Source organism: Coenobita brevimanus, chromosome 55 (assembly GCF_032717465.1).
Source record: "Coenobita brevimanus isolate Jiangsu-jjx chromosome 55, ASM3271746v2, whole genome shotgun sequence".
NCBI classification, from domain to species: Eukaryota; Metazoa; Arthropoda; class Malacostraca; order Decapoda; family Coenobitidae; genus Coenobita; species Coenobita brevimanus.
The window spans coordinates 16,840,913-16,862,516 of NC_137008.1; positions in this window are offsets into that span (position 1 = coordinate 16,840,913).

Sequence of the window (21,604 nt, forward strand, 5' to 3'; positions counted from 1 at the left end):
TGCTGCCCCACGAGAAGCGTAGAAGACCGGAGCTAGGCAAGTTGGTCCTGAAGTTTAAGATGAGAGTGACCAGCCCCACTCATCCGTGAGTGGCATTACGTGAGCGGTACACCCCACCACCTCTTGGATATAAACCTGCATCGGCTCAATCCGACTGGAGCGCCTTAAGTACCCACTAAACCACCAGGCGCCTTAATTTGGTTATTTGGTTACCACCCAGCGTAGTAAATATTTCCTGGTGTACAGGAAACCATTTGGCTTGTCATTCAGTGCACAGCCATCCGAAGATGGAAGGAAGAGGGAAGAATGACGGAAAGACATGAGAGGAAGGACGGAAAGAAGGAAGAGAGAAAAGGGCAGGCGCCCGAGAGCAGCATTACCTCGAGTGTATATAGATACAGATATAGATATAAAGGGAATTACAGTAATAAAAATAAAAATACGTAATGGAAGTAAATATTGTGTGAGACCTTGGGGCTCATCCCAACTTCCAACAGGGAAACATTATCATAGATTTTTTTACATTAACTTCGTCCAGATTTTCGTCCGTTTGTGGCTCATTTCATCTAGGCCAGAAACAGAAAAACGATACTACGGCTCTACATTCTTACAATAACGCTTCGTGAATAACAGCGTATTCTAGCATTAATGTTGTGTCATATATCAGCGTTCAAGATGGAGACATGGTGGTTCTAGGACGTTATAGTAAAATGTGTATAAATGTTTTAGTTTAACATAACATTTTTGGAAAGGTAAGAAATAAGTTTTACGGCGAATTTTATTTAGGATTTTACTCATCGAATGTACACTAGATTGCGGTTGTCCCTAGACCACTTTGACCAGTTACTATAGAAAATTGTAAACAGAAAGGTACTATTATGATACTGATAAAGCTTGGGTGGCTCTCCTGACTTAATCCTCTTTATACGAATGATGGACAGTTATTCGTGTGAACCAAGCTTTTTCTTAATCAGCATAAAATTATATAAGAACTGACTATTAATCCCAGAAACATTGTATCTAGTTTTGCATGTTAATATTTAAATTTCACTCTACCTGGCAAAATATGCAAAGCAGATTAAAAGCTGGATCCAATAAAGTCAAGAGACAAGCCAATAATTTGTTTGAATAATGAACATATTTTGTTTTACCCTCTTTACTGATTCTGCCGTCATTTTGAAGTCCAGGTCAAACAGACAAAGAGGAATACTCGACTCCATGGATGTGTTAGGTTGGCCGGTGGATATATTGGTTACAGGAATGGCACGAACTGCAGGAGGGGAAAGGGGGGGGGGTTGCTTTGGGGGTACGCCAATCCTCCCCCCTTATTAAGATATGAAAGTAATAATAAAAAGCACATTTCGATTTTTTTTTCGATTCAAATGCACGAAGGGGTATTTCTGCAACGAAACACCCCCTTCCTTTAAAAAGTGCTGGGTCGAGCCCTGCAGGACATTTTCATACTGAAATTATGATAATCACAGTGTTTGGTGATCACTGTGCAACGGAAGTCTATAAGTCTGTGGCAAATATATATTTCTTAATCAAAATGTCAACCACAAAACGGAATTTAAGCCAATCTGATAGGGTGAGAATCGATTGCAAAGGAAGGTTAGGAGTTATGGCTCTTAGCTGAAACCACTGAGGACGGCCCAATAAGTCAATATCAAACAGGGACCACTGGAGATTCTCGTTTGTATTCAGTAAAACCAATTGTACAATACTCGTGCTATTAGAGTAGCTTCGGGAAACAGGAGAACGCAGACTCACTCACAATTTCAGTGTCCCATATACCGTACGTATTGGTTTACAGAAAGTAATATAAACATGTAGGAGCTGGCCCCACTGATTTACTGTTTACCCCTGTCACTGCATTTTACTGCATGTTATAGATTACTGACAGCGAGTTCTTCCACATAAACCTCACATGAACCACTTAATTTCACTGTATACTTTTCCACACATGCCTCCCACTCTTCAGGGGTGCTCAGCCTTCTGTGATTCAAAATCTCTCACACAGTCCTGCCATCTTCCTCCGGACCTTCTCGTTTATTTCCCTCCTTTCACTTGCGATCTGTACCATCAGCCTTCTCTCTTCACCCACTCTCTGTACAAAGCCATATCATTCCCCTCTCCTCCATCTTAGAGTATTTCCCCTTTTTCCGGCGCTTTGCGTTTATGACACTACTGTATCGCTCTGTCTTCTTACAAACGCATATTCACCCAAACAGAGATTAGTCTTTCAGTTTTATAACACCCTGATACTTTTGTCCCTTCCCCTTTCCTGTGTTTTTTTTTTTTTTTTTCACAGGTCCTAGGATTCCCCCTGCTGCCATGTCCACGACCAAATACCTGCAACATTTTACCTCCTCCAGATCATCACAAAATAAATTCTCTCTCTCTCTCTCTCTCTCTCTCTCTCTCTCTCGAACATTTCATCACTATATTCATTCTTGCATTCACTGGCAACTACCTCCTTTCACTAAATTCCAGAATAAGATACTAACGTCTGATGCTTACTTATTGCTTACTGAGCCGACAATCAAAGCAGTGCTATTTGCCTGTAACAGGTAGTGTGCTTCACAGTCTTCCCCTCTCTATCATAAGCTGTCATCTTTCTTTGAACATTTTATCTATCCCCGTCACAAGCCCATTCGAGTCACAGACAGTACACATACCTAAACCAACTCCACCTTTCATCCAACCATTCACTCCCTTCCCGTCCTGCTCTCACACATGCCCTATTCCTCTGATAAAAACACTTCAATACACTTAACCCTGAAATGCAAAACCTAGGTTTTGCAACAGTAATCCAATACCCGGGTGAAATATACCCAATTTTCGGAAGCAATAAAATGTAACTTCTAATAAAGATTTATTAGTTCTGATACTGCGGTACAGAAGTTCAACTTTTCTATTGTACATTCCCACAAAAACATCAACTTAAACTATAATATTAAAACTAAAGGCGTGACTTGAATAAACTATGTAAAATAACATAATTTTTCTTGTGACTCTCACAAAAAAATCCTTGGAATTCCTGATATTCCATTCTAAGAGTTCAGGAATGACTCACACACACTTGAGTCCTGTGGCCCTCAGGTAGGCCCCCCATTGCTTCCCTGGCCTCACTCATCAGCCTACATGAGGTTAGAAAAATAGGGGTATTTTTTAGAGTAATAAAATGCTAAACCTCTGTCTAGTAGGACCAGGGGTAAATGGTGTAATAATATTTGTAGATGGTGTTCTTCCTCTTTTGGCAATCTGTGGACGACAACTCCACATGAAGCCAGATAAACTGGCCAGGGTGCTCGCTTGAAAATTTACAATTGGTGGCACATCCTTGTCATTCTGGGTCCTCCTTCTTGTTGACCTGGTGGCTTGGGCAGGCGAGCCTGCCCTTGATGGGCCAGGTGTAGCAGCGTCAGCAGGGGCTGCACTGGATGGGCAAGGTGTAGCTGTGTCAGCAGGGTCTGCACTTGATGGGCCAGGTGTAGCAGTGTCAGAAGGGGCTGCACTGGATGGGCCAGGTGTAGCTGTGTCAGCAGGGGCTGCACTTGATAGGCCAGGTGTAGCAGTGTCAGCAGGGGCTGCACTTGATGGGCCAGGTGTAGCTGTGTCAGCAGGGGCTGCACTTGATGGGGCAGGTGTAGCAGTGTCAGCAGGGGCTGCACTTGATGGGCCAGGTGTAGCCACCATTTATTACAAATGCTGGGTGAAAATCACCCGAATTTGCACGTACAGAGTAAACCAATATGGGAGGAGGAACCGAAAACTACCACTCAAAACAACATCTAAGTACGTCAGGAGACTACAGGGACACACTACTCTCAAGCCCAAAGCCACTCAATGACCGCGTCCTAAACACGTGACTGGGAGAAATTTACCCAGGTTTTGCATTTCAGGGTCAAAAGCGTTGCTTCTAATTAATGCATTGTTAACACTGGCCATAAGGCGTCTTTGTCATCTATGCCATATTTCTTCTCCAGGTTCAGAAATACCATACACACTCATCTCTGCCTTTAAATATTTATCGCACAAAGTTCTTGTATCAAACACCTGATCCACACGCTGTCTGCCACACCTAAACCTTCCTATCCTTCGCTAATACAGTATGATGCTCACTGTGTTGAATACCTTTTGATCACCATTAATCCCTATATCTAACCTATTTTGCACAACAGACATTCCTCTAAAGTTAAGGCATTTTCTGTGGTCACCCTTGGTTGCATGGTTCATGCATTCTGCCAATCTTCATTTTCTGCAGAGCTTTTTCTGCCTCATGTAATCCTATCTAAGAATATTCACCAATTTTGCCATGCGGATCAGGACCTAACATATTTTCCATCACAGTAACTCGGTCATCACCAACATTAATTTTTTTTTTTTTTAATATTCAATCCATCTTTTTTTTTTTTTTTTTTTCATCACCACAGTCTCTCTACTACATCCCCATTTCTTCCTCGTACTGTTGTATCCATTTGCTGTCTTATTCTTCTCATAATATTCGCTTTCTTCTGAAACAAATTCTTACGCACCTGGAAACTCGCGTTACTTACTCCATATTTCGTTTACTTCTCCCTCCAACTCCCGTACCTTTCTGCTGACTTTGTCTCACGTTCTCGTAGACGCCTCACTCCTGTACGCCTTTTTCTTGCTAATGCTGTCGATACAAAACCTTCTTCTTTATCAACAAGTCTTTGACATCCTCATTCCGCCATTCAGTAATCCTTCTCTTTTACCTTCTAACAACTCTTTATAACACGCATACTAGCGTATTTTTCTCATACACAGCTTCCTTGAACTCATTCCATTCTTCTTCCACCCCTTTCAGTACAGTACCTTTCACTTCAAAACTTTTTTTAAGATTCTTTCTTAATATTTAACCATGTACTTCTTTGAAATTTCGCCGTTATACAGTTTCCTCCCGTCTCATCATCTTCCTGCATCTATGATAATCTTACGACATTTTCACAGATATCCCTTTTGCTGCCCAATAAGAACATTCACATCAAGCAACCATTCATTCATAGGCCAGTCAACTGGGACATAGTTGATCCTTGTCCACTTCCCATCCACTCCACTCATCCATGCACACATTTCCGTGCATCATACACCATGTGTTTCCAATAATTAACCCTCTTTCCTTTCATCTGGTAGAGAGTGACACCTAATTTTGGTGGCACCGAACGGGCGGTAGAGCTATCCAGTTATACAAACGTCCTTCAACTTCCTCTTTATCCCTTGAATGAGTATGGTGGATTGAAGAAAAAGGACAACTTCAGCCAGCAGTCAACCGCGATCACAGTCACATGAACTTTGGGCTACATACCAATAAATAGCCATTTTCTCCACCTACATCTGTATACTGTATAAACAGCTCCCTATTCTCACTTATTTCAGACCTAGCAATCAAATCCTCAACCAACAGCATTCGTTCCCCTTCTTCAGCCCCTCCCCCAGTACAGTTCCTAAATTCTCTTCTGGATCTTTCCCTTTCAGCTGCACTTCTCTTGCTACCTGGTCCTCTTGCACTCTCTTTCACTACTAGTTCTTTGCTGCCCTCCTAAACCATATCAACTTTGCATCCACTTCTTTTCATTCCATCTCACGAAATCATAATTCCCCTTCAGCATTACTTCCTTTTGATATTACTCTTTTATTAACCCCTGTTCCTTTTAGTTATGTTTCATCCCAAGTCATCACAGCCAGTTTCATTTTATTAAATACATTACCTCTTGCACCTCTTTACATCCTTTTATTGCACTTAGGTACTTTCAAGCTCCCGAACCTAAGCTAAAGAGAACCCGAGTTCTGGTTCCCTCTCCTGCCGTATATGTATATATATATATATATATATATATATATATATATATATATATATATATATATATATATATATATATATATATATATATCCACAGAGGAAATCTGAAACCATTTTGCAGCCCACCAACCCATTGGCCACCTCACACAAAGCTCTCCGGCGCTGTCCTGAAATTGTTTTGGATCTGAGAGGCGTGGCCGGCTGGGCGACCAGACGAGAGAGAGAGACAGACACACAGACAGACAAAGACAGAGTTGTAAACTTGTTCAGAATGTGCAATAATAACTGAATATTATGGGTATCAAAAATGAATGGAAGCAATTTTATTAACATTTAGTTATTTTCTTGACGTGAAACATCAAGGAGAAAAAATAATCTCATTACCACTTTTCCTACCCAGTAATGGACTTCGATCTCAGAAACAAAGAAAGACAAATTACAAAAGTGGTAGGACTATTAAGAACAGGTCCAGGGGAATGGATCATACAATCATTCTCGCATCATTCAAGACGTAGAATCCTGGCTTCACCTCCTATTTTAATTTTTTGTGTATTATTTGTAAGAGAAAGAAAATGAAAATCCTATGAAGAAAAAAAAATTTATATGCATTTCGGGTTAATAAGGAATCATAAGTAAGAAATTTAAGCAAACACTTGAGAAAGTATAAGCATGTAAAGAAATATAAACAGAAATAAGAGTAGGAGTGAGCGATAAGTGAATATTGCTGGAAGGGGCAGGTGCTGCTAGTGACGCACGGCTTCACACCTCGCGTCCAGAGTGACTCCAGTCGTATTAAAGCTGCACTAGCGTCCCGAGGTACCTGCCGGATGATGGTCGAGACGCGAATGAAGGAGGTGAGGGAGACAAGGTGGGACGAAATGTGTGGGGGTGAGTGATGAAGTGTCACAAGGAAGGTAGTGTACTGTGGAGCAGGAGTATAATGATAAGTGGTGAAGAAAATAAAGGTGTAATAAAAGTGACAGAAGTAATGTGAACCTTAGAAGAGGATAGGGAGAGGGATGAATTGGAGGTATGAAGCAGGTGAGTAAACTAAGTGTGGAAATATAACAAACTCATGACTGGATGAAAAAGGTGTAAGAAGTGAGACTGAGTTAAAAGGGGATCATATGTTAAGGGGAATGAGTGGAAGACTGATATGAAAGGCGTGTTCAAGCTAATTGAAAGAAGTGGGAGAGAAACTGAAAAAAATCAAGCGCAGGAGCTGCGAAATCATGTTAGAATTTGGAGATGTAAAAGTTGCGATGAAGGGATTTTATAATAATGAGAGTGAAGTGGGACATTGGGAAAGAAGCATTGGAGTTACAGCAGAAGAGGGTGTGTGCAATTGATAACTTCAGGCACAGACATGCAACAGCTACTGATCATTCCCACATCCTTAGTAAGATGACCAACAACAGATAATGAATCCACCATGGCAACTGTAGATTTTAGCTCTTTAAACGTGTGATAAGTCTCAAGCCACGCCCAAAGTGGTAGCGAAAGGGAATCATACAGATTAGTGCCAGCCGTAATATGTCGGTTGTGACCATACCCCCTAGTAACGATTGTTGACTGACTTAATAAATGGAAAAAAAGCTGTTGTTGTGCCCATATCACACTATTTTTATTTTTTAGGTTAACTTGAAATGGTTTATAAATCCAGTATTGTTTCCCCTATTTCACGGCAAGTACTAAACGACGTGGAACGATGATCAGTCTGTGTAAACATTAAATAATGAGCTCATTCTACTCCTATACAACATCTGTCAACTTGGGGATAGTGCTTGGATCCATTCTTTCATTGGTTATTCATTAGATACCATAAATTCACGACTGAAGGGAGGTCATCAGCTATAATAACGTCAGTCAATGGTTATCTTACCACTCATTGGCCAATCTGTCATAGAGCTGAATCTTGAGGAGGTCTATAGGTCTTGACAGCAAGTGTGCGTTGTTGAGGGGTGGTGGGAGCAGGGGACCACAATAATGGGGGAAGGGGCTGGGGCTGGAGATAGTGATTTGACATGTCAATAATAATTAGGTCTAAGATGTTGGAGCCATGTGTAGGGGAGACAGTAACTTGCTGGAGACTATGCTGGTCTAATGTCTCCTGCATCCAGTTCACTGAGATTCCCACATCCCATTACCTTTCTGGATGGCAGCTTTGTCCTCCTTACATCAGCGCTGGTGGTGATATGGTCGATGAGGATGGAACCGATGGGAGAGGTGAATGGTAGGCCACGCAGATTATGATGGAGTAAGCGTGGCGGGGATAACGTGTTGGTGGTAATTAGCCTGTACGTCCTCCAGTTCATCAGGAATCTCCATTCTGAGGAGTCAAGGGTTCATCTGGCCTTGAATGAAATGCATGAGGCCTCCACCTCTCCGTCTGGTCCATAAGTGGTGGAACATTATTGTACCATTCAACTTTGCACGCTTCTGGAACAACTCGCCATGAATCGGTAATGGCAACTAAGTCATGATTCACAGTTTAAAATGTACTAATTATCTCATCGAATTTGTTGGTGATGGAACTGGAGGGAAGCAGAGATAAAAAGTTGTACTAGAGGCAAGGAATCTCGATGTGTTTGTACGATTTTGGCTCTGACATTGACTTAATTGCTCTCTGCTTTGTGTAAAGTACAAGAATGGACTTGGTCGTTCACTGACTTCCCCTACAGCCACATTTATGGAACTACCCGCATGATATTATTGTCACTATAGCGTCTGGTGAAGGGTAACCTGTGCCGGCCGTGACCAGACGGTGTGGGTCACTGTGACGTGTTACATAAAGTACCAAAATCCCAGAAATGGTTTTGATGTAGTATTAGTGTGACAGCATGTCTGATTCACAAGGAAACCAAACTCCGTTAAATATTTGCTAGTAGTGGGAGTCGAGATAATCATTAATTGCTTTATTGGTGAGCGCTAATAGGCTGTAAAAAGTAAATAAATTTCACAGCTGATGGTTATATAAGCGTTGTGACATACAGTACTGTGTGTGTATACCGTGATAAATGTTGGTCTCAGTTTTAACCTCATGAAGTGTTAACTGGGAAATTTTTGTTTAGGGTTGCATAGTCGATAAAGGGCAACCTCACTACGCCAGACACTGAAGTCCCAAGCTGGAGTTGTGAGCCGCAGTGATAACGTCTAACAGTGCAACTTCAACATGAAAAAAATAAATAAACTAATTATTCGAGGGATGAAACCCGCATGAATGAAACTCGCCTAGTTACCATGGCAATGTGTGAGCAGCTGATTTATTAGGTGACCCGAAGATCGCATGGATATCACAAATTGGAAAATAGAATTGTTATTCTATTATTTCAGCTACTTGCCGTGAGCCTGATACTTAAACCCATGGAGCAACAACGATATTGGTTTACCGTGTTGATATCAATGGAAACTGAACCGCGAGGGAGTCAGGCGATAACTGCAAATGCTGCCAATTAGTCTCGTAACAGTGGTATTAGCGGCGAGCGTTGGTACTTCGCCCATACTCTTTACGTGGCATGAGCTTCTTGGTACATCTTAAATTTTTGTGAACCCTAATGTTACTGCTACGCCACATCTCTGAAGCCATTTCAATTCTGTGATCTCATCTCATGAATTTATCTTGTAATCGAATTTTAAATCTGTATCCTGATTATCAGTATTTTCATTAACAATATACGGAAACATTTTCCTTCCTAAATACAAGCATTCAAACTTTTCTTTCCAAGTTGCAAAAACCTCCAGAACATAAAAGTCTCTGTGTTAAAGTAAGTAGGGTAAATTATCAGTTTATTTTTTCCCATTGGACAGAGACGTCTTCCTATTAACTGAACAGCTGCAGGGTCTTTTTTGTTGTTCAAATAAGCTAATTTTATCCACCTACCTATCATCTAAATATTCTACTCACTCTTAAAAGGCATAGGGAACTGAGGCTACCCATCTTTATTAAAATATTTCAGGTACGAGTTGTCGGTAGCTTGGCCCTGAGTGACGGAGTATGAGCAATATTACACCACCTCTCCTATGTAAACCTTTATGGATTACTTCCGACTTGAACTGCCTTGACCCACTAGACTACCAGGTGTCACCAATAATATCGATGACTTGACTAACATGTTATTGAATTTTTGTGTCCATTTTATATTACAGACGATGTGTGTGTGTGTGTGTGTGTGTGTGTGTGTGTGTGTGTGTGTGTGTGTGTGTGTAATTCACTGGGTCGGTCAGGATCACTTGATGGTCGTGATCGTCAGCTTTTACCCTCCCGGAAGAGAGCTGAGAGCTCATATAGTCCGATCTAAGGGCAAGGCTGTGACCTACACACACACACACACACACACACACACACACCCGTCCCCTTGCTCAAGGGGGACAGTAACCTCCCACTTCGTCAGTGAAACTTTTCGCAGCCTGAGCGAGGCGCGAACTCCCGTCTGCCAGATGGCAAGCGAGAACGCTACCACTGAGCTAGCGAGTGTGTGTGTGTGTGTGTGTGTGTGTGTGTGTGTGTGTGTGTGTGTGTGTGTGTGTGTGTGTGTGTGTGTGTGTGTGTGTGTGTGTGTGTGTGTGTGTGTGTGTGTGTGTGTGTGTGTGTGTGTGTGTGTGTGTGTGTGATTTTTAAAAGCAAGGAAGAAGGAATCTAAGGACAGAAACCAGCAATATTTCTCCATTAAAAAAAAAAAATGAAAAAGCGAACAGAGAGCCAATATCAACATCAACATCCGTTCATTTCGAGATGCCTGGACACCTTGCGTTTAAATGACTGCGGGTCATAGGCAGTAGGAAATACACAGAGAAAGACAGTTCCAGAGTTAACCTGTGCATGCATGAAGGACTGGGAGTAACGGTTAACTTTTGCATTAGAGATATGGACAGAAAAGGGATGAACGTTTGCCACCAGACGGGTGCTATGCACCTGCTGTGATGGTGGAGTGATTCAAGCAGACGATTCAGAGGATCTGTAACCAGTAAAGTAGCGATTGAAATGAGATAAAGATTCAACAGTGAGGCGAAGAGACACAGTTGAAGGAAGCCAGTATGAGGAGGAGATTAATGAAACCAAGTCTCGTATTTAACCCTCTTGGGAAGAACCAAGTGTGGGGAGCCTCTCCACAGATGAGAATATTACTTTACACAGAGGCGAATAAAACCCTCGTAGAAGTCAACAACCGTGCAGAGGTAAAGAAGGCACGGAATCGGCCTAGCACACATATTCTCTTGGAAGCAGATTTCACAAGAGAGGTATTATGATCTTTCGAACATAAATGCAGAGAGAATGAAACCCCAATATATGTTCAGAAATAATGCAGCATTGAGATTGATACTGTAATAAATCAGAAGATACTCCTGCGGATCATTTTGACGCCGTCGAATGATGTAAGAACTGAGTTTCTTACTTTTACCTCAATCAGAGATATGAGCCAAGTCAGACACATTTTGTGTCATAGCCTCATCCCGTGTTTGTTTGAGGGACTACTGAGATGGATGCTGCAAGAAGCGAATGGAAACGTGAAGAGTGGAATCATCAGTGTACGAGTGAACAGGGTTAGATTTACAGCTTAGGTCACAGGTGAAGAGAAAAAAAAAAGAGTTTGTGATAGGACAAGACCACTATTTATAGAGCTAGGAGAAGAACGGTGGCCGTCTACAGCAGCAGCCACAGAAGGTCCAGGAAGAATGGTAGATGAAGGCACAGATAGGAGGATGGAAACCGTAAGAGGGCAGGTTGGAAATTAAAGATTTATGCCAGATTCAATCGAAAATCTTTGAGATGTCAAATGCAATGGCAAAACTTTAACCTCAATCCCGAAAGGAGGATGACCAGGAGTTTGAAGGGAAAGTGAGAAGATCGCCAGTGGAGAGTCCCTGAGGGAAACCATGCTGGCAGTCAGAATGAAGGTTCTGATAGGAAAGGTGCTTTAATTTTTTATATAGATTTAAAAATTATAAAAACAGAGGATGCTGAAGCAACTGGGTGATAGGTAGAAGGCTGGGAATGGTCACCCTTCTTTGAGGGAAACTGAATGAATGAAAACTTCCAGCACGAACGAAAGGTATAAGTCGACAGACAAATGTGAAAGAATTTACCAGGGCAAAGTATAAGAGCAGAAGCACAGTTCTTGAGGACAACGAAAGGGACCCCGCCAGGTCCATATGTCTTAGTAGTACTGAGGCCAGTGAGGACAGAAAACACATGTCAAGAAATTTTAATGTCAGTCATGAGGAAGTAAGAGGGGGAAAGTGGTGGTGGAACAGCACCGGAATCGTCTAAAGGGGCTATCACACGGCACTTCTTACGAGGTTTGCCGAGGATACGATGGTAAATCGGAACGGTAACGTGGTATAATTGCCGACGATACCACGGGCATTTGGAATTCATCTGGATGGATTCCTGCCGAGGATACGACGGGCAGAACAATGTGACCAAAACCCAGGCGACTCGACATAGAATATATCGTACTACAGCATTGAACACTTAGCCTAGCACTGCATACATATTAATATTCTAGAATAAATATCAATCGTTTTGAAACCCTTATAGAGAGTTAATACTTCCTATACCGAGGAAACTGTGATGTCGATAAAATAATCACGTGTTTACAACTGAGGACTCCACTGCAGCTAAACGTACTGCTACCAGTCGCCGCCTGAGAACATCACAACAACAACAACGTACTGCTTAATCAGTAGACTGCAATGACTTCATCACAAATTTCCTGAACTAGGGCAGCTGAATTTGCCCTTATAGACAGCAATCACTCTCCACAGTCGCGAGACAGGGCTCTGGCAACAGTGTGAGAAGCACGTCCTTTGCCGAGGATACAAGGAACGTGTGTGACAGTATCCAAGTTTTGTTCCACTTAAAAATTCCTCGGGCGTTCCTGATACGAGGTACCGTGTGATACCTCCTTAAGAAGCAATTGGGAAACAAAGTTTGAGTAAAGGGTTTTTTTTTTTTTTTTTTTTTGGGGGGGCAGAAGAAACAGCAGCAAAGCCATCAGGGTGGAAAAGAGAAGATAAGGAGGATGAAGTAAACTTGTTACAGAGGTTTTTGGCAAGGTGCCAGCAGGAGCGGGAAGAAATTGAATCAGAGAGTTCAGAGCACTCAGAACGAATGAAATTATTCTCAGCCGGGCGGGGAACAGACTTAGCACGGTTCGGGGCAGAGACATAGAAGAGATGAGATTCAGGGATCGACTGGCTGCTGTACCTTCTGTAGGCATTCTCATGTTGTGGACAATATTAGAGCAAGCGTGATTAAACTTTTATTTTTTATTGTTGTATTAGTCACAGCATAGGAGAAGGAAACGTATACCTCCATCCAAGAGAGAATAGTAACCGTAATGCACAATGAACACACGGACAGCTCCCAGCCGTGGAAACAATAATTATTCCAGGGAAAATCAAAGTACTGCCTGAAGGCCTCCCAGTTAGCAGCTGCAAAGTGCCACAGCTACAACTTCCTGGGACGGTCCACGGGCCTTACTGGAGCGATGGGATCGGATATGGTGATAAGGTTGTGCTAGGAGCTGCCAAATGGATAGAAAAGATTAACACAGTAAGTGGAAGGTTTAGTTTTAAGAAAGAGGTCAGCTATCTTGGTACTCTTCCTAAGGTGGTCGGGGATATAGATAGGGTGCTGTACAAGTTGCTCTTGGTTATTAAGGATAGAAAAAATGTAAGCTTGTTCACCAGGTGGATCAGTGAATGGAAAGGAGAGCCAAAGACACTGGTGAACATTGACATCATGTAGAATGGAGATTTCAGAGAAAGAAGAGCGATAGGATGTGTTCCACCTTAGAAATAAGATAGCAAAAGAAGTATGCATAGTAAAATTGGGAATAAGCACACTGGACAGATTTATTTAGTCAGAGAATGTCTTATTGCAACTCTCTCTCTCTCTCTCTCTCTCTCTCTCTCTCTCTCTCTCTCTCTCTCTCTCTCTCTCTCTCTCTCTTTCTCTCTCTGTTCTCTTGTTTTTTCCAACCATTGTCCCTAACCCTCTCACTGCTAAGATCTCACTCATATTCTCTCACTTTGTAACTCACATTTCGCCTTCGCTCAGTTATATCCACCATCTTATAATCTAGTTACTGTTTAGCTTTGAATCTATTTTGCTCTCACTCTTACTCACCCATTCATTAACTCACTCAATAAATAAATTACCACAGACTTTCATTCACCCTCCAACTTACTGTTCCTCAGTCTCACAGACCTACTTTTTCTCTCGTTCTCACTTTAAAATATTGCACTCGCTCACACAAAGATTTTTCACAGTCTTTCACATGAATTCTGACACTTACTGCGCCTACACAGTTCAGGTTTCTGTACGTCAGTCATTGTCACTCTCTTGAATTTTCATCCTTCATACTCAGCTTCACTCACTTTTACACTCGCTTTCTCACATACCCACTCACACTTACACTCACACATTTCAGACGCACACGCCTGTTCATCTCATCCATACAATCACTCAGTTTCACACTTAACTCTTCTGCCAAGTTCACTGTCTATTATGTGTACAACCCCCTCCCACGCTACTCCAGCATTTATGTTTTTTTTATTCCTTATTTTCACACTTTCACACAAGGTCTATGTATACCTCATACCAATTAATCTGGCCAGGCATGTATGGCAACACTGTTCCGGCCGAGATTCTGATTGGCTGGAGGTGTTTGTTCGATTTCGTTGTTGCTAAAACTGATACTCTTTTTATTATCAGATCTGATATTGAGTTTGTCGACAGTACAATCGTCAAAAGCAATAAGAAATCTGTTATATACTTATCAACAATGAAATTTTCGTAGGGAGATAGAGATATGAGTCAACAAAGTATTATAACAGTCCAAGTCAAGGTCAGCGTTCGACCAATTCCTTTAAATCTCTGACACTCCTTAATATAACAGAAAATTAAGGAAACTTGCTTAATCTAAGCGTTGGTATAACACACATTTAAATTTTAAGATCAGTCTGTACTTTGAAAATAGAGGATATATGATGAAATAGTTTTCCTTGAGCCTACTTTGATTTTTTGCGATTTTTTCAAACCTCCCTACCCGCAGAACTCGTCTTTTCATTAAATTTTTTAATTATTCATAGTTGTGGGACGATTTAAGGGTGCAGAGTGATTTTAAAATTTAAATGTGTGTTATACCAACGCTTAGATTAAGCAGGTTTCCTTAATTTTCTGTTATATTACGGAGTGTCAAGAGAATTAAAGGAATTGTTCGAATGCTGACCTTGACTTGGACTGTTATAATACTTTGTTGACTCATATCTCTATCTTCCTACGATAATTTCATTGCTGATAAGTATATAACGGATTTCTTATTGCTTTTGACGATTGTATTGTCGACAAACTTAGTATCAGATCTGATAATAAAAAGAGTATCAGTTTTAGCAACAATGAAATCGAACAAACACCTCCAGCCAATCAGAATCTCGGCCGGAACAGTGTTGCCATACATGCCTGGCCAGATTAATTGGTATGAGGTATAGTACTACAATACATAGACCGTGCACACACATTATCTTTTCCGTTTTCTTTCATTCACTCAAACGATCTCATCCAGTTTCAGCCATATTCACTTTCAGTTTCTGTTATCATGATTCCACGCAAATTACATTTACCCACTCTTTGTTCCTACACTGTTTTATTTGCATCTACTAACGCACATTCACTGTAACCCGTGGTGCTGTCAATGAAATGCCTCACGGGACGGCACCAATATGACACGGTAGTGGAGCTGTCTGTTATACAAATGTTCCTCAATCACTTCCTTGTCCCCTCAAAAGAGGATGGAGGAGCTCCAAAGAAGGGCAGCTTTGGTCTGCAGTGCAACCGTTTCTTCATATGAGCATGGACTGGCGACTACCGTTACTCCCTTTTTGCGCCTAATTTTGACGAGGCGCTTCCACTGCAGGTAGAGCATTTGTCTGCCGTTCAAAATAGTCCCGCATGGGTGATTGCTTGCCTGTGGTTGATAAGGCTTTCGACCAGGTAGACCGGGGTCCTTTTACTACTGCCACCACTACTACTACTTCTGCTGTTACAACTACCACTACCATTACTACTTCTACTACTACTACTACTACTGCTGCTGCTCCTCCCACTTCTTTTTAATCATCTCCATCCATTGAGAATTATAGTGCTAAGATCAGCACACATTTCACCATTTCAAAATACATTTCACCATTTCGGGTTGTAATGTGAAGGTTAAAACTAACCTTCTTTATATAATCTTTTGACCCCAAATTCGAGTACAATACACCAGCTACTTTGGTCACTAACCGTATGCTACTATATTTATTACTACTTATTTTTTTAATAATATTACATTGCTAATAAAAACATTAATCTATTGGAGCTACTGGTCAGTGCGGTTCTCGACCACATTAGCTTCGTAATCCATACCCTCCAGAGAGACAGGACTGAGAGCCGATGATCTTGTGCCAGTGAGGCATAGGAGTGCAGACCTCACGAGGGAGAATGACAGTCGACATCACATGCAGGTCATAACAGAACTCTGAGGTTAATGCTTCTTCTCAGAAAGAACCACTGCCATTTCGAGTAGAAACACCCCTCCAATTGAACCATTCCACCTGTTGTCGTGAACACAAGGGAGTGAACTGATCATGGTCCACATTTTGGATTCTTTCTTAGCAGTTTTTCTTTTCTTGTCCATTCCTCTTGTGTGGAGCCACGAGAGACACTTCTCGGTGACATGCTGCCACTAGATCAAATATCCTAATGTCGAAGAAAGCCTTCAGCCCTCGTGTCCAGAAACCTCGAACACTGACATCCACTCTTTCACCATTTGATGTGTTTGCTGTTCTGTGGATAAAGTGCTCACCGGCTAGAGGGAGCAGATCTGGTTCTGTGGCGACATCATGGCATATTTCCTGTAACATTTTCGCAGTTAGGTCGCGTACTTCACCATGTCGAGTCCACACAAAGCCTCCCTCCTTGCAAACCACTGCATGCATTACATCAACGATAGGGCCACATGTACAGTGTTGAGGTAGGTTTTCTATTGGCCACCAAAATCTCAAGGCTATTTTATAATTTCTTGTTTGTTGAAGTGGAAGTCTTTTGCCTTGAGAGGCAGGCTTGTCAGCCAATTCGATGCCCAAACCTTTCCTGTGTCAGTTCAGACCCTCTGCACTGGTCTGATATAAGATGTTCAGATATGTGCTGGGGCTGGTCCTTTTGTCTTGCTTTTCCATCCTTGCTTATTTGTGTCTTTATATATTTCTGCCGTAGTTGGTCGATTTCATTCATCTCAGCCTGGGCACAGATCTTCTGTGACAAGGATTCTGTGAAGCTAAGTGAATTTTTATGTTCATAGCCCGCCATGCATGATGGATGTATAATTGCTAGACCTCCCATTCTAGGACGTGGTGCTAAAAGATCCCTCTCTTCTGGTGTTGAGATGTGGCCACCGGGCAGTGATGGAAGGAACAATTCCCTGATAGCATCCTCCAGTGGCTGTAGAGTAACTTTATGTCGGGGATGGTCCACATCAAGAAGGTCGATTTATCCTTTACACCATTATGTAAATGCAGTGTATGATGCTTGGGGTTCTGTTTTTGAGTGGCTGGACAGTAAATGTATTTTTTCTGCCCATGAGTTTACCTTTATCAGTCACATGTTTGTCTTTGAATTTCTTAACCTAGATGCTTCTGACCTTCTTTTGTCTCTATTGTCTTTGTGTCTCTGAAGGCTTCCTGTGCATATTGGTAATAAACTGGTTTTAAGATCAAGATGGATTTAATTATTTTAGGGTAATATCCAATTTCAGGGCCACGAAATGTTACAAGGTCCCACCATTTCCTCACATCTTCCACTTTGTCAGCACCTGTGAGATCATCTGCATAGGCATCATATTTTACATTGGTGGCTTCGTAAATGATCTGCTGTTGCAGCACTGTCATAGCCAGGGTGTACATAGCCGTGGCAACTGGGTCTCTTTGGGCAGTTCATTCTGTGGACTGAATAGCACCTACACCATGATGAGCTGTCTTACTCATAATGTAAAGGTTTGCTGGTTCTTTGAAGGTGTTTTCCACATCCTAGGTATTTAACTGTTATGCTGTGTAGCATTGCTTCGCGACTGATAGAAATAATGTTTGAGGCATCAACTGGTATTACTACAAAACAATCCTCTTTCTCAAATATTTTCCTCATAGAGTGAACTGCTGCCTCATCTCCTGCCTGTTTAACATCATCTTTCATAACCACTATAAAGCCTTTTCCTATAATCCGTCTTAAGACTTCGTCTACCCTGATGGACCTATATCTTAGATTCTAATCAAGGTGCATTAGTCAGCAAGATGTCAGTGCATCAGTGTGGTTGCACTGACTTGGCGGCAGTTTGCTCGCCAGTGAGGCAAAGGTGATACGCAGGCCTGTTGCTGCCTCACCAAACTTGTTACTGAGGATAACTCTCCATTATCTTGCATCCAGGCCTGACGGTCCTGCCCTTCTTTATGCATGCAGTGCCTCCCTCCACACCATATCTCCAGTTATCCTGTCATTAAAACAGGATTGGGTGGAGTGTAGTTGCCATCAAGCATTGGCTGGGAACTTACATGTCTTGCAATCAGGTGGCTTTTCTCCAGGTGTTGCGTTGTTTCTTCTGTCAGGTCAAGTACTCCATTTGATGATTTAGGTGACAAGTATCTTGTTGCTATCAAGACCTTCGCCTGTCTCATCTTGTTGCTAAAAATCCTTACCACATCGTTGGAGTTCTTGTTTCTTCTGCCTGGGCTGCTTATTCTCATCTGCAAGGCCCTTGCTTTCTCAAATAGCTTGTCAGTTTTACTTCTTTCCCATATATCAACCCGCCATTGGATAGCCTTAATACTTTCTGTGATGTTTGCTCTTGGGTGGGAATTGTTAAAGAAGAGGTGCGGTATCAGTGGTAGGACCTTAAGAGACAAAGAAGCAGTGGGTGAGATATTATTGTAATATGCTGTTGGGCAAGTAATCTCTTTGATTACGTCAATTGTTGCACTGCATCTGGGATGTTCAAAAGGTTACTTGATAGCCGGTACACGATTTCATTATATGTAGTGTTCACCCAGGTTTCTGCATTTTCTCTAGAATTCCTCATCCAGAATGTAGGATGACCTTCCCACCCAGGCCTGTGTGGTTGTTCTGCTTTCTCATTATTTGTGTCATGATCGTTCTGGGGACATATATTACCAGGCCGATTCCCTCTTTCATGTACTCCTCCATGGTGGTCTTCATCCTGAGCTTCATTTCTGTCATGCAAGTCTCCATGATGTTCTTCATGCCTAGCTTCATTACTATTCACATCCTAATGGTGATTTAACCCATCCTGCATTTCCTTATCTCTCACTTCTTGGCGTCCATTCCTACTCCTCACCTCACCCTGGGGTTTTTAACCACCACACATCAGAATATGATCATGTATGTTGTCAGTGATTGCTTCATAAATTGCCATGTCACTATACTTCTGCCTGCCATGTTGGAAGCGGTCAAGTGCCACCTCTGGTGGGCTGTGAATTCCCAATACACTCCTACAGAAAGGCCTCAGCCTACAGTATGTACTCAGCAGCAGGTTTGTAGCACATGAACACCTGCTACACTTATGCTGCCTGCTGGAGCACTGGCAACACTGCTGTGGTATGGCCATGGTATTCATACAGTTTATATACTGAAATGCAGAACTAATAATGTTGTTATGGCCCGTCAGCGGTGCTTCTTTTCACAGTAGTTTTAAAAAGAAAAGAAAATCTAATGCTACTAGAACTACTGCATTACTTTTTCATTTTTACGTCCAAATTTGATATTCTTGGAAAAATATCATAGTTTTACTTCCGTTTTAGCATATTATTTATCTTGATATAATAGAGCAATCTATTAATATTCCTGCTATTTTTGTATTTTAATATTTAAGTAATCAGCAGATACTGCTCATGTATTTAAAGTTGAAATTAAGTATAACAGTACTATTTTATTCAAGAGTTTTGTGTAGGTGGCCAGTGGATGTAGTGCAATAATGCCTCGTTTAGTGATTCTGGGTCCTCAGGCGTTACGGCATAGGGGTTCAAGTGATGTAGTGTGTGGTTTAGGGGCAGTGTGTGTTGCAGCAGAGGATGTGAGATGCGTGTTTGTGGTTTGTTGTGGTGGTTATGATATGGTCAGTGTACTCTGGTTTAGTAACTGGCTTAACAGGGTTATCAGTATTGATTATTATTATAAAATAGTGATAGAAATATTGTGAGGATAGCCAGTTGTACTATACTAGTTTGTAATATTATAGAGTTTAAGCTTAGAATTATTTTAACTGAAATTATATTTAAAATACCCTTATTACTACTGCATATAAAAATATTTCATTTAAAGTTTGAGTTTTATTTTTAATTCTTAGCTTTTATTATAATTAAATTACAGTTATTAATAATGTATTAAAGTTTTAATTTAAATCATTATTATGTGATTAAATTCCATATCTGATTATTTATTCATTTATCTATTGTGATTAGCCATTTATGTGTGATGAGATTTTATGTAAAACTCTCATATAATAATTAAAGAACATACAGTGAGTGCATGCCTGTATGTATGGCATGTTTACATAACGGTGTCATCTAGGTGTGTGTGTGTGTGTGTGTGTGTGTGTGTGTGTGTGTGTGTGTGTGTGAGAGAGATTCTCAGCCTATACTGTATGCCACACCTCTATACCACCTGGCCTTGATGGTGGTGTGTATGTAAGTGATGGTTGCATAGTAAGTGGCAGATCTTGTGATAATATATTGTTTGATATGGTGTTTATAAATCTTATGATTGGGTGGCGTGCAGGCTGATGATCTGAGTGTGAATGATGCTTGTGATACAGTGTTTGGTGAACAGCTGATGTGTTAGGGAGTATGAAGTTAGAGTTCCAATGGATAATGGAGTGAGCAAGAGGTATGTGACCGGATTCCCACGTCTCTATGGTATTTGTGGATAAAGTCAGTAATTGTGAAATATAAGCTTCAGCAAAATACTTATCTTGTAAATGAGGATGGGGATACATATACTGTAGGTGTGGGGGGCAGCACACATGTAATGGTGAGTGAGTAATTGTGAAATATAAGCTTCAGCAAGGTACAATACTTATCTTGTAAATGAGGATGGGGATACATATACTGTAGGTGTGGGGGGCATTGCACATGTAATGGTGAGTGACGCGTGGCGATACCTGCTGTGTGATACTGACAGCCGTTCTGATAACTTTTTTTTTTTTTTTTTTTTTTTTATGTGACCGACTCTGGGCATAGGCTTCACAGCCTGCTTTCAAGGCCCAGTAGTCCTCCTATGCACCACACACCTCTACATGTCACCACTTCGGTGCTAACACCCACCGTCCATACTGAATACATGCTAGGGCTGTCTCATACAGGACTGGTGTATTGGTATTAGCAGGGGTATTTTAACCTAACAGGCCAGCACCTCGTTTGCAACAATCGCTCCACACTACCCAGCACCCTCACTCCTTTTTGCACAGTAGTTTTAACTGTCTTTCACATTTTCAAGGATTTTTATCCATAACATTTAAAATTTTCTTTCACAGATAAGTTGGTGTCCATTTTATGACGTAGTGGATATAAATTTCTAAGAACCCACGATCATAATTATATATTATGATTTTGTGACGAAAACACTGAGCGCCTGGGATACACGTCCTCTCTCTCCACTACCCAGGAGAAAACCACTGTTATTACCACTGCAAAACTGCTACTACTAGTAGTAATAATAATTTTGCTACT